Genomic DNA, 15,289 nt, shown 5'->3' with positions numbered 1-15,289 from the left:
AATGCGCAAACCTCTGTGCATCGCTCAACCCCGACCACCCATCATAACCGGGAACTCCCTGAAATTTTCCTCGCCCTCGCTTCTACCATGATTTTTTCTGTCATGGACGGCCCAAAGAATGTCATGTAGGTGCGTCCCTGTCCGGCCCAGCACGAAAAGCCCATTTTCTGTCATGATTTTTTGTCATAGAAGTAGGAGCCCACCACATCTATGATGATACGTGTTTTTGTCACAATTATCGTCATAGAAGTTTCATAACCATGACACACACAAAATTCGTTCGGGCCAAAATGTCACGGATGTGCCTTTTTTTGTGATGAAGTCTCCCTTCGAGGTGGTTTACAGCTCCATCGCGTTGTCCCCATTGGACATCCTCCCACTATCGCTGCAAGAACGCACGAACATGGATGTGATTGCCCGTCCCACATACATGAAGAAGATGCACGAAAACCCAAGGCTCACCATCAAGTGGCGAGTCGCAAGGCATGCCTCCAAAACAAACAAAACCAAGAAGTCGGTGGTATACGACCCCGAAGATCTCGTATGGATCCATCTACGAAAGGATCGCTTCCCTAATGCATGCAAGTCCAGGCTCTTACCTCGTGCGGAAAGTCCATTCAAGATCTTACAACGCATCAACAAGAACGCCTACAAGATCAACATACCACTCGACAAGTATAATGTGAGTGACACATTCAACATCAACGACTTGGCCCCTTACCATGGTGATGAAGATCATGGTCTGGGAGCGGATCTTTCCCAAGGGGTGGGGGCAATGGTGCGGAGCACAAACGGTCATCCCCATGGATACTACACCAACTCCACAAGCACCAAGAGGACCATTGACAAGAGCTCACGCACAAGCCATTGAAGAGGAGGTTAATCCGCTCCTTAATGATTATCCCTTCCATTCATGTGAGACATGGGTACTACCTAAGGCGGACGTGTTATGCGTGATTAGGTACCAAGAAGATGGCCATGGACAAGATGGCATGGAAGCGGAGTAAGAGAATCAAGAACGAAGGTTGTAGAAAAGCTACAGCCGCCGGATGTCCGATAGGACCACCAGACATCAGGTGCAACGCGGGGAGAACCTCCTAGGAAAACAAGTCGTGGATCAACTCTACAGTGACTGGACATCTAGCGTCCCGAGCCACCGGACATCCGGTCCTTATCGAAAATCTAGCGATGACTATCCAGAACCAAATCGACATAAAATACCATAAGTCTGAAGGCCTCTGGACGACTAGACCCCGACAAGCCGCCGGACATCCAGTCCCTAAGAAGCCACTAAACATCTGGTGACCAACAGAAGTCCGGTACTGCCTGCATGCAACCACTCGAGTTTTGGCCCATGTACCCCTTCTCACCCCCTAGACTATATATATACCCCTTGGACGAATTAGTGTTAGCAAAGTGTACAAGATGAACTAGAGAGAGCTTTGCTCCTTTATCTAGTCCATTGGAGATCAAGACCTCCTATGGAGAAGATCTCATGTGGATTCGAGACCTCCTCCCTTAGGGTTGGAGAAGACTACCCCCTTCAAAGCCTCAATTCCTCCAATGATTTGGAAAGAACTACCTTTTACTTGTTTCCTTTTGTTAATTATGGATCTACGTGCTTGTATGGGATTGTGGAGTTAGTGGATGTGTGACTTTCTCGTCTTTGAGTGTTTCTCTTGTTGATTCTCTTGTGTTCATTCTTCTCCACCTTAAAGGGTGAAAGATTGGGAACCCTAGGGTCTCTATCCTACATCAGCAGGCATGTGACGGCGTCATCTGGGAGAACACACAGCGCGGAAGACCCCACACAAGGGCACAAGGCGGTGCAGGTGCATGATGACCTGCTGTTGTTGCCGGTGGGCTATCTGAAAGGCTACAAAATCAACAAATGGAAAAGGAGCAACAATGAGAAAATGGAAGGAAGGGAGTGGCAAAGTGACAGGTATATTTTTTCTTTTAAATTATGTTGTGTACATCACCAATGGAAAGGGAGTGCCTGTGTGAATTTATCCCTCTAGATTTTCAAACAATACACAGTACTCATGTTGTAAATTTAGATTTGACAAGATACTTTGACTCAATGTCTCCGTACAATTGTAATGAGTGTATCCACATGTCACTACCTAAACCGGTGATGAATTGAGACTTCTGTGATCTTCACTTAGTGAGGTACCTCTTGATATTGCACTTCTTTTTACATATGTTTGTATTTGCATTTGCACTTGACTACCTATTTACAGTGATATAAATGCATTGGCATGCATGGGCTTAGACTCTGCTTTTGTGTCAACAAACTCTCCCTACCTTAAATTCTATCTATGCTTCGCCAAATGCATATGAAGATATTCTTTTAGGCCGCAACGGCATTAAGACAATTCACGCCAAATCTACAATTTCACAGCTATATCTCAACCAAACTTCTAGTTTTTCCACAGCTCACATCAGCTTTTTGAAAATTCACAGCCCAACCAAACTCGCCGTTATGTTGTGTATTTGTTGGCTAACCCTGTGCAGCATCGTTGGACTAAACACATCAAGATTAACATCCACGTATCAATAAGATTCAGATGATCTGTGGCATTTTAGCTACAAAAGGAAAAAATACATCAGCAAAAAGCATGTTTACTTTAGAATATCGACCACACTAGAGCTACATTCCTTCTAATCCCAGAGAAGTACAAGCTACACACTAAAATCTACAAATAACACACACTCTCCTTTTTACCAATATGATCGAAAATAATGTAATGGAACATTGATAATATACAAAACTACACCATTATATGTCAATTACATCCGACACTAAAATAAACACAAACCATACCATTGCAGTGCCAACACTTTAACATCGTGTAAATCATCTTTTTAGCTCAGCTCCAAATAGTACAGCAATCGGCAAGGTTTCATGCATTTATGTTAACTATGTGACTTATGATAAATATGTGAGTGAACGAACGAACGCCAACTGCTCCGCTAGCTTCGGCTCTCCCTCTCGCGTCGCCCCCCTCGCGGGCGACACGGGGGGCCAACCTCCGCCGCCGGCGACCCTTCCCACGCCCCGTCCTCCCCTCCGCCGCCGTTGGTAGTCGGTGCCGGGCAAAGCCCGTGCGTGCGACGCGGTGGCGGAAGGCCTCACCCCTCTCCCCTAGATCTATGGGTGGCGCGGGCACCCAGATCCGCGGAGGTGCGGCCCCCAATTCGGCCCACGGCGGCACGGCGTCCCGACGGCGGCGGCTATGGTGGTGCCGGTGGGAATCGGCCGGATGCCTAGGGGCGGCGGTGGCCGGGGCGGCGACCCCATGGCTGGGTGGCGGCGCGCCCGTTGGTCGACCGGTTCCAGCTTGTCCCGGATCTGGTGACTACCGGACGGCGCGGGGGTGGCGGCGGCCCGGCGTGGCCGGCGATCTGGACACGGTGGTGCCGGCGGCTCGCTGGTCTGCCGGAGATCCAGGAGTATCATTATCTCCGACTCGATCTGCTTCGGTTCGTGCTAGCTCTGGTACAGGGAGACTGTCGTCATCTCCCGGTGCTGGCTGCATGGATCTGGCGGTAGCGGCTGGATCCTTTTGATCTAGTCTCCGACAGAGAAGGCGGCGGTCCGTGCACAAGAAGCTGGATGGAGTTCTTCGAACAGATCTGGGTGAAAACCTGCTCTTGGCTAGATGCCAAAGCCGGCGATGGCGGCGTTCTTCGACGTCGTTCCCTTCTTGAAGGCATCGCAGTGGAGAAGTTCTAGACTACTATCTGCTACCTGGGGGGAAACCCTAGATCGATAGATCAGAAGACGGCGGAGCGATTGTGTCGTTTCCCCCTTGGGGGCGTCTTTCTTGGAGGTGTACGCGGGCTCGAGGGACCGGTGGACGACGTCTTTGGTGGAGTGGTGCTTCATCATACACATGGATGGTGACAGATCTCGATGGCATGGCGTCCTGGAGATTAGGAGTCTGATGTGCGATGATGGACTCGCGCAGGAGGTCGACGCTGTCTGGCGTCGTGGTGGCATCGGCGGCAGCTAGACCGGGCAAGGTCGATGCAGCAGTACAGCTCTGAAGATGGATTGGTGGCAAGTGGCTGCGGCGGCCTCATACCCGGCAGGCATCCTAGTTGGGGAGCACGCCGGACTGGTGGGTGCCCATACCCAGCAGGCGTCCTGGTTGGGACCTCAGGTCTTAGATGTTAGGTCTGGCTGCGATGTCTGTTTGGTATTAGGCCCATGCTATCAGCGCTCCTTCATCAATTGGATAGATGTAGCGACAGTTGTTGCTTAGACGGTGGCTTTAGTCTTACTGTTGTATGACTTTATAAGGTCTTGTGAGAATAATTAATAAAGTGGCTGCATGCATCGCCCAGATGCAGAAGCCGGAGGTCCTCCTCCTTTTCTAAAAAAATTGATAAATATGTGAGTACATGTATGGTGATTTGCACCTTTTTAGCTCGGTTCAAATAGTACAGTCCGACAAGGTTTCATACTCTTATATTACCTCCATCTCAAAAGGCTTGCTTAGATTTATCTAGATACTGATGTATCTAACACAAACATGTCTCGATACATCCATATCTAGACAAATCTAGGAAAGCTTTTTTGGACGGATGGAGTATTAAATATGTGATCACATGCATGGTGATCTGCACCAGATTGCACTTGGGCATGAGAATCGCAATGGGTTTCAACCACCGGAACGTAAGAAGTGGCATCGAAGCAGTCAAAATAATAATCATCCAAGCATCCCATGGTAACCAAAATCATGTACTTTACAGGGGCCTCTTCACAACCCTTGCTTGGTTAGATCCAAGCACATACATTTGACGCTAAAGCCCATCTATGTTTAATAAGACAAGATGACCTGTTACGCCGATGACGCAAGGGGCTAGAGTAAGGCAAGTATTGAAAGAGTGAACATAAATATATTTAGAGGCAGATTGGAACACATGGATTATTCATGATACATAGTGTTCTAAGAAGCTTACGATAGAATATTACAATTTTATTAGAAAGGAAGGTAGATAGGGAGAGATACATCTTATAGGCGTTACGAAGTGATGAACATTAGTCAGTGTGCTTGGTGGATCATCGGCGCTGAAAACTTGTTCCGGCAATTGTTCATAGTGGTTGTGGTTGAATATTTTTATTGTTCATAGTAAAAATTCCTTCAACATCATCATCCAGGCTCTAGTAGTACTTGTTTGTCTGTTGAAGTCCATACTCTGAATGTGTGGTAGTATCAATGAGACAATCAGCAACATATCTTACTTGCGACAATATGATTCAGATCATTGTCTTTGGATGTTGATCCAGCTGTGAAGTTGCTATCTATTTACGGTAAAGTTCCTTTGCTGCCATGTGATCTCTACCAAGACTATGGCACCAGCTATTGCTAAAATAGTCTATTAGGTTGTCCTTTTCTTTCTGTTGATGCTCCAGAGCTTCACACTTCTGCTGGAGCAGCTGCATCATGTCGTAGTTTATGTCCTGGAGCACTTTACTGTGGATGCTTTTCATGTACTTGAGAGCTTTGTTTGCTAGTTGGTCTTCAGCATCTTCTAGTTTGTTGGATACATGGATTGATATTGATTGTCTTGGAAAATTGTTGTCCAGTTGATGCTTGGAGGGATATAAGTGAATGGTTGCGTCAAGACCAATTGCTCTTGCCTTCTATGTTGAGTACGCTGCATCTGGGAGGCCTAACTACTGCATCATAGCATCGACCAATACTTTTGTTGGGATTCATAGGCAGAGATACATCATATAGATGTTCTGGTCATTTAGCTTATGGTGAGAAACATACACGGTGAAGAACATCGGGTAGAGCAATTTCTGCATGTAGCTTATGGTGAGGACCATACGCGGTGATGAACATCGTGTAGAGTCATCGCTGCATGTGCCATCTGTATTAAGAATAACTTCATCGTCTAAGCAGCTCTTCATGGTGGGTGTGTTGAGTGGGCTACCATTGCCAAAAGCTGAAATGCCTTCCATATCATCGTCCATCCCCTAATAGACATAGATGGATATTGATTTTTTGAAAATCCATTGTTTAGTTAGTGCTCAGATGGATAAAACTGAATGGTTGCAAATGAACCATTGTTTAGATAGTCGGTTCGCCCATGGCGCAAAAAGCGAGATCAAACCAAATATTGAAAGCATGCAGGTCAGAGTGATCTGAAGACTGTATTAAAATCTCTTTAGCATAAGGAAATAGATACTTAGATAGTATCTTCAAACATAGTTGTTTATATTGCAGTGCGGATAGCATGATAGCCCCCAAAAAAGTTATGCACACAGCTTATTTACATTGGTCTTAAAAAGCAAGTTGTAGTAGCTATATGGTAGTCATGGTCTTCCAGTTTGTGGTTGATTTTTTTATCTTCTGCCGGTAGATAGGACCAAAACATCAAGTCATTGACATTAGGTAGAGTCATCGTTGTATGTTTGGTCAGTGAAAATCACCTCATCGTCCAAGCAGTTCTTCATGATAGGTGTGCTCAGTGGGCTGTCAATGGCGAAAGTACAAATGTCTTCCATATTAGTGAACTCATCCAGGTGTCGAAAACTTTATTTTGAAAGAGATGGCCACAGGCGAGTGATCGCAGCAGCCTGGTTACCTTTATCCTATATTCAGTCGAGTGATCACAGCTGCCTGGTTATTTTCGTCCTACTAAATACACACAGCCTGACATGCTCACATTGTTCTGGGTGATGGTTATTATTTCATCAATACATATTAGCACTAACTTCCAAGATTGTATATGTTCTCGATCACCATACACCATGGACCGATGCATTTGTATATTTATGTGCATAATTTATAATAATCTTTGCCAATTTGTAGCTTAAATCCAAATCGTGCCTTCAAATAAATTAATCTCAAACACGTCTCTTTTTGAATCAAACCTTTTCACAAACTAAAATTAGCTGATTACTGAGAACTGCAACTAAGATTTAACACAAGAACATGTTCATAGCACGTACTGTTTTATCTTTGATCAAGATATATTAGCACTAACTTCCAAGATTGTATATGTTCTTGATCACCATACACCATGGATCGATGTATTTGTACATATGTGCATATAATTTATAATAATCTTTGCCAATTTGTAGCTTAAATCCAAATTTTTCCTTCTATAAAAGAAAAAAACTGGCAAAGACATATATTTAGGAACGGAGGGAGTACAAATTATAACATAACCTATATAGATGAGCAGGAAAGAATAAAAGTTCAGTAAAGAGGAACCAAATCACTGAATGGGTATATATGTATTGTTATACCCAAAATATTAGCATGAAGTGATGAAAGATCAGTATCAAATCAAGGCTAGATTTGTAAGAACAGAGAGTGCATGTACATTTAATTATGTCTTCCTTCCAATGTTTCCATTTAGTCCTCAAATCCATTTGTGCATCATTGTAACTAAAGCATAGTACCAAATATAAGAAAGCTAGATCTTTTGTTGCATTTGCATGGAATTTTGCAAAACATTGAGCTCAGACCAGACTATAGCAAGAATATTATATGCATTACACATCAAGAAGCTATTGTCGCATCAGCTAAGTTACTCGCTGCTCCAGAGCCCAGCTAAGCAATGCAGCAACTAATCCTACATCAATTTGCAAAAAAATGTCGGCTCGGCGACTGGACATGCAACCAGAAAGTAGTAAACTCACTGGTGAGCAAAAGAACATCGTAGGGCTTTATGGATCATCACCTTGCTACTCATCACACATCATCGTGATTCGATAATTTTTTCCAAACCGTTGTATCATGGAGCTGGCAGATAGCAAGAGCAAACATAAAACTCAGTAAATGAAGAGTGCATTTTTCAGTAAATTGAAACCTAGTGTAGAGAATACCACCATTTCTCTTGTTTTCAAGGTTTACCTGATATATGATATTCCAAGCATATTTATGCAATGTCAAACATGGCAAAACTATTGTAACAGTTATCTATAATTAAACCCATATAGTTGAAAGTAGGTGCTCCATCTATTGTAATAGTTATCTATCATTAAACCCATATAGGTGAAAGTAGGTGTTCCATTACCTCTGTAGTACACAGGTTAACCATTTTTTTGGAACTCCAAGACTAAACAATCCATGATGCTCCTGTACATGTGCAAAGGCAAATTTGAATTTTTGGAACAATCATTTGGTTGTATGGTTTATTTGCACTATAACCCTGTAAAATAAGATCATAATCAGATAGAAAATTGACTACGCCATCACGCTACCTGGTGGCAAAATGTTTCCATCTTAACATACACTATCGACAACCACCTAATAGTATGAAATTGACATCAACCATGAACTAAAAAAGCTCCAGTCAAAGAAAGAGGAAATTCTTAATAAATAAGCAAGCATTCTCAAATCCTTTTTGGTAGATATATTAGAACGATATAATGAGAAATGGCAGCAGATAGTTAGAAGGAAACAATAGTAGATTTGTCAGCAAATAATCTCCAAGCACCTAAAGCTTTAACATGACCAATGTCTTGAGTCTCGGGAATTATCTTCACAAAAAGTGGTGACTACTCTTCCATGGAATAAACCATCTCCATATCACACTAACTGAGCTATCAGTGTTGGAATACTTATTCCTCTTCCAGAACACGGCGGGAGACAAACATAATTGTTTTTCCTCTTCCAGAACACACAGGAATGAAGTCAGAGAATATGCCACACTATCGTGGAAGCATTTATGGCTTGAGTATGTGCAGTATATCACCATACTAATTCTACCATAGAAAACACTGCCTTCCCATGGGCATGCCTAATACATCAGCCCACTCATGTTCCTCACTTGAAACCAGCCAAATCAAAGCTAGTACATACCAAAATCACAAATACTCCCTCCGTCCCATAATATAAGAGCGTTTTTTACACTACACTAGTGTCAAAAACGCTCTTATATTATGGGACGGAGGGAGTAGTAATTATGTGGCAGGCACTGAACTAAGTGAGATATGTGAAATATATGTCACCAGTAAAACATACCAAAAAATAAAATCAAAATAAGCACTTGCATAAGTGTCATTAGTGATACACGTGGCCAACAAAACATTGAAAACTGTGAAACTCAAATGCTGAAAGATATGTGATACACATGACCAAACCACAAATATTTAAACATGCAAAACTGAAGTAGGCACAACAAAGAGTGAGTAGTGTGAAATACACATGTTCAGTGTAGCAGCCAGAGAACCTGAAACTGAAGTGAGATAGATGATATATATGCAAGCAGGAAAATAAATCAAGAAGCAAAACTGAAACAGAAAGATTGGGAGTAATAGGGTATTCGGGTGGGCAAGCACAAACCTTGGTAAGTAGAGCAGCAGACGAAAAGTACTCAGCAGACAAGGCTACGAGAGCACGGAAAGCAACCTACAATCCAGTTGAGCGAAGAACCTACCAGCATGTTATAGACAAAATCAGTGGGCTACAATGGAAAAAAAAATGATCCATGAGAAAATGCATAAAAACAACAAGCAGGTAACCCATAGAACAAGCATGTCTACTGCCATCATCCATATAATTAGGCAGGAGCAACCATTGGGTGGCGCATACATTAACAATGAGCAGGCGGTATTATTAAGACAGGCTTAATACATGAATGTTCCACAAGACCAGCGTATCATATGTTTTTTTTCTTTATAAATTTTGAGCAAACAGATAATGAAGTTATTTTCTGATGGAAACAAATACTATGCATGGTGTTAGTATGATAGAAGGTAATAAAATAAAGTTTCAATAAGATGACAATGTCTAAAAATAATTAGCAAAAATGGATAATCCACCCTATATTGAATCATCTCTAACTAAATGCTCAACAAGTACCAAAAAAATCATTCGCTAACCACTGTAGTTGCAAAATCAATTTTTCATCAAACTTCAGAACTAACGAAACTGCCAGTGAGTACGAAGAGTTCCATAGCTAACGAATATAAGCATATAATTAGTTGCACGAACACACAAAACAAGACTCATAAAGGCATGATTGTGTCTGAAACCAAGATCGACCACACTGGAAAAAAATTCACAAACCTCGCTCACCTCTTAAACCCATCCAAACAAAAGCACAAATAAATCAATCACAAGAAGAGATCTATTTACCTTTTCAATCCATCGGGACCTGCCCAACCTATGTACTATAGACCCTCATCACAAGGACTTATGACGTGTAAAATATTGTCGTGCATAGCTGCAAAAACAAAGAATTCTGCTTGTCAGCGGCCATTTAACACATCCAAAAAAAAGTATGAACCATGATCTTGGGGACGCTGGAGGGGTCTCACACAACTCGATTAGCTCGGCCTCATAGCTGCAGCCACCCACCAGAACCATCACAACCCCACACCTGATAAATTGTTCGCCTTAAACATGCATTTACATCAGTATACATGGGGGGGATTAGCTGAGGTAGTTTGATATGAAGTTTGTTCGACCAATTCAACCACTCCAGAAATTACCGAAACACTGGACCGCTAATCCTTCCCTAATTTTACCTTCTCAGTTGTTTGATTTGGTTCCCACAGTTTGTTATTTTCCCTCTGGTGAGTTCTACGCCATCCTCACATGATTCATCAGCAGCCACCTAGAAACAATCTGCAGAAAAACAAAATAAAATTGAATTCAATGTAGCCAGTAATGATGCACTATATGTGTTATGACCGGGCAGACTTATGCCCGTAGGAGGCCCACCGGGCAGGTTTAGTTAGGGGCTTGGCCCACAAGTTATCTTATTTTTAGCATCGTGGTTATATATACTAGCTGTAAAACTATTTTAAGATCAAGCAATAAGAGTAACTAGTTTGATGCCCGTGCGTTGCCACGGAATAATACAAACACATGGATGGTACAATTATTGTAGAGTGTTTGCAATGGAATAACAAAAACACATGTATCTCCCAGTTGTTCTGATTCAGAATTGTATGTCAAGCATAACGCCATGTGATTTTCATTCATATACCAGCAACAAATGCCAATTATCTCTCCCGCTTCTTTCCTTACACAAGCACCATCTACCTCCCTGCCCCACCTTCCCTCTACCTTCATTTTCTTTGTCTGTCCTAGTTTTAGCATTGTCGTTGCTTTAAAAGTTTATCATCTCACCATACCACCGCTTTAAACCTTTTATTAATGTTAGCAACTCTATGGAACGATCTTCACATATCGTGAGAGATGATGACATGATTTTTTTTCTTATTTACGCATAGTGCAATGCCAATGTTTCTTTCAACACAATATAAAGATAACGCTTTTGTGGCTGCAAGAAACGTACAAAAACATATAGTGTCTATTATTGAGAATATCAAATTAAAGAAATAATTCAACATTCTCCTTGAGTACTTGAATTTTTTGCATAAATGACAACTCAATAGCATATGACTCGGTAGCTTAACATTCAAAGCGACTGCTAATTCAAAAATTCATTGTTTGAGAGGAAATTCTAGAATTGTTGGCAAACCAGCATAACCAATACACCATCGGTTACAAGAATGTTGTCTCCTAGCTTTGTGCAGCATATCATGGAAAATAAGGAAATCAACATAATGGAGAAATGCATGCTAGGTGATTTATCTCAACAGAAAAAATATTGAAGAGCTTTAGCGCCTATACTTGTATGAAGCCACAAACTGGTATTTTAGTAGATAGTATAACTACCAACTCCATCTCTTAGCAGCATATCCTTCTCCATGGTAGGGGACTTCGGGTATATCAGAATTAATTTTCATATGAGATGTGGTAATGCAGCACAACATAGCTTATCAAACAGAAAAATGCTTCATGTAGTAGGACATATATGGTTATTCTATCTACTTCAACTTCCCCTATGATTCAGATCAGAACACTGACAACAGCTAACATGGGATAAACCTGCACAAACTCAAGAAAATGGAAAGAAAAATTGTAAGAAATCAAGGAAAACCAAGTCAAAAAACATGTCAACATTTCCTCCTCAACCAGGTCAGATCTGGAAGTGTATTTCTCGTTCTTGTTGAATAAGAAAGCTAGATACATGTGTATTGCTACGACATAAGAAAATATATTTACCAAATAATCATTTTGTTTCGTGAATACAAACATTACAAGCTTTTGATGTTTTCCCAATGTAACAAGTGATTGTAATGGCTTCTTTCTCGTGTTTCTCTCTTAGCTACAATAGTTAAACCTCATATAAAGACTAACAAACCAAAAAAATTATACCAAACAGAAAGCAGCAGTATTAGTTCTTCCATGGAGCGGTGGCTGGGACTACTTTTGAGCCGTGAAAATTAGTTCCAGCCATTGCTCGGACTAAAGAGAACTACAATGCAAGCCGGTACTGACTACATTAGCAACCAAACTAAGCAGTGAGTTCAGACAATGGCTGGATAAGGCAAGTCACACTGGTAATTTCTTGAGCATGCCATGACAACGATGTGATGATAAAAAAAATGGCTGGGAAAAAACAAATGATGACATTTTAAAGCATTTTAGGCATAAGGTTTTCTAATTAACATGATAGACTGGGAATACCAATTCAACATACTATGTCTACAACGGAAAGGGGTTAACAAATCACCTTCTTTATAAGTAGATTGCATTATATAAAGAAGCAGCATGTCAGCTCGATTAGAAACCCAGGTAACTTGTTTACAACTAACGTGAGTAAAGTGATACAAGTCTGATTATTCTGCTATTAAACAGAAAACTAATTCCTTGCTCTGTTAGAAACTAAAAGGAGAATCAAACTACACTTGGTCTTAGTTAAAATAATCTTATTCATTTCAAATTAGTATTTAGTTATTCCCTAAAACTATTTAAAAATGGACAAATGAGAACACACATGCTAATTACACGTAAACTTTGTATGAATATGTAACATGAAACATTAATTTAGGCTATTAGTAGATGCAACATTAATTTATTAATACTTGGTAGCTGAGTTTAAGTCTCAGTATTATTAAGTCATCATACCTGACTCTAATTTTTTTGAGAAACAAAATATCATAATCACAATTTGACAGATTATGATATGTGAACTGAGATCTAGCACATTTAATATATAGCAATAACATCACAATATCCGAAAGTGGCTGACATATTCCTTAGCTTCTCCATGCACTTGCAAAGAAATTTTGCCAACACATCCAGATCATTATGTCACTTGACTGATCAACCATCGAGTAAGTCTAACTCTAGATTCTTTGCTAACAAATTAATTTCACACTCCTTTCTTAAGACTTGTGTGAACAGATCATTAGTCTTAATCAGAACTTCAGAGATGATACAAGAACAACAACATTAAGGGCGAAAATGCACCGCCAGTAAATTGGAACAATACCACCTTATTTTAAAATGTTAGTTATCTTACTGACTACTGACCTATCTTTGTAACAGTGAACTATGCTCAACAACCAATACATACATGGGGGTAACGGGATAAGAAATCAACTGAGGAAATTTATATTTCTAAAATGCTGACAGAAGAAAGCAAGTGCAGCATATTTAAGAAGGGACAATACATGAAAAATTCTTGACCTTAATCTATGATGGAGTAGTGAGTCAGTGAAACGGACTGTTAAAAAACTAAAGAGGGATACAGCCTACATATTCACTTGTTCGTCGAAGCGATTAACAATGCATTTTTTCCGGTCAAATAATACATGGTAAATCCGGACAATGGTAGGCAAACTAAGGAACTGAACATGGATTAACTGGATTAAGTGGACGTGTTGATATGTCCCTGACCGGTCATGCAAAGAATATTTATGATGTATTCCACTTCATCCTGATTAACAAGCTGAAAATACATACCTCGTACAATCCATGTCAGCATGTGGTGGTACCGCTAATTACCCCAGTGAACCACCCCATTCCCAAAGTCATTTCACAGGAACTGCTTGACCTAACACACAAAAAATACATCATAAAAGATGCCAAGGGCGATGGTCACAAACTCACAGTTATTCAAATCTGGGAAAAGATGCATAGATCAAAATGTAAGCACCACCAGATTCTGTAAATCTTCTCATTAAAGCCGCACTACTGCCTTAGTCCCAAAAAAAGTGTAAGTACACCAAGCGCAGATCATGAGGGCATTGGCTGATGGGTTGACCACCAAAAATTCCATGTGCTGACAATAAAACATAAGAAAGAATATGTATGCTCATTACTCCGAGCGATCAATTTGTTGATCCCCAATTTTTTTTGAGGCCCGTGTGAACAAAATGGATCTGAAAAGGAATAAAAAAAGCACATACCTTGGTGGCAGCTGTTGCCTGCTTGCCACCTGCGAAGTGGAGACCAGCAGGTGAGTTGCTCCGCCGTGTACCTGTGTTGGCTTGAGTCCATGTCTGCCGTTGGCCGCCGCTCACGTTCGCCCATCGCACATCTCAAGGTTGCTTAGATTAATCAAACATCACTGACCAACCAATTACCTCTCAGATCAACTATTGGGTAACTGAACTTGACGAAGAAGTAGAACACGACCCGCTAGCCTGACCGCCGAAGCAGAAGCATGTGTGATCATCCGACGCCCCCGTGTCATACCCGCAGCGCCCTCCGGAGGCCTAGCACTCGCCGCACCACCTGGCGTCGGCCTTCCGTCGCACCTAGAACCCCGCCCTGACGGCGTTCCCGGCGGCCAGCATACGGAACAACCAAAATCGAGCAGCACCTGCACACCACTCCCAGGCCCAGTACGTCCTCCGGCACCGACGTACCGTTGGACAGCCTGTAGTACGACCACCCCCGGCAACGCAGACAAAGGCGTCGTACACCAACGACAGCGTCGACCTGGTGCTGCTGCAGTTCACATAGGCTGTAAAGAACCGGTGGTGCGTAGGAGCTCTCCTTCTGCGCCGCCACCAAGCTTGCCAATGGACGAACGTGATCTAGAGTGGTGGAGATAAGAGGGAGGAGTGGAAAGTTTATCGATGGGACTGGCTCCTACCGCCGACGGCAAGGGCCGCGACCGCGGGGCGGGCGAGGAGGGGGGAGCCGGAGAAGGTTTTTCTCTGGATCGGAGAGAGAGGCGGCATCTGGAGCGACGGGGTGGGGTGCGGGAGATGAGGAGGGAGACGGGATCGGGAGCGAAGGGTGCGGGAGATGAGGAGGACGGGTGGGTGTGGGACGTGCGTTCGTGGGCAGTGGGTCTCTTTTCATTTTTTTTCTTTTTTTGCTTTTTTTTCGAGCGGGGATGGGAGAAGCGGAGGTGGAGGACAGATCATCCGTGGTGTGGGAAGGTCGGACCATCACGACGTTCAATCCCCTTTATTAGTAGACTAGCAAAAGCCCCGTGCGTT

The 15,289-nt window shown here is 42.3% G+C and overlaps 1 long non-coding RNA gene across 16 annotated transcripts; it reads right to left on the bottom strand.

Annotated features, from left to right (window-relative positions):
• Positions 1 to 4,888: 4,888 nt before the first annotated feature.
• LOC109780448 (uncharacterized) lies at positions 4,889 to 15,062 on the bottom strand. Of its 16 annotated transcripts, none has more exons than XR_012187555.1 (11): positions 14,246 to 15,023; positions 13,996 to 14,118; positions 13,800 to 13,890; positions 10,505 to 10,604; positions 10,295 to 10,372; positions 10,113 to 10,200; positions 9,318 to 9,407; positions 8,047 to 8,181; positions 7,670 to 7,772; positions 5,790 to 5,995; positions 4,889 to 5,692 (listed from the first exon to the last, which is right to left on the bottom strand). It is a non-coding gene; the product is annotated as an uncharacterized lncRNA (long non-coding RNA). The 16 variants fall into 16 exon arrangements; XR_012187559.1 differs by having other exon boundaries at positions 7,711 to 7,772; XR_012187561.1 differs by having other exon boundaries at positions 7,711 to 7,772; positions 8,047 to 8,108.
• Positions 15,063 to 15,289: the final 227 nt, after the last annotated feature.

The sequence above is a fragment of the Aegilops tauschii genome, chromosome 6 (assembly GCF_002575655.3).
Source record: "Aegilops tauschii subsp. strangulata cultivar AL8/78 chromosome 6, Aet v6.0, whole genome shotgun sequence".
Classification (NCBI taxonomy): Eukaryota; Viridiplantae; Streptophyta; class Magnoliopsida; order Poales; family Poaceae; genus Aegilops; species Aegilops tauschii.
Note: the sequence above shows the minus strand (reverse complement) of the source record. Positions and strands in the feature narration are given on the sequence as shown.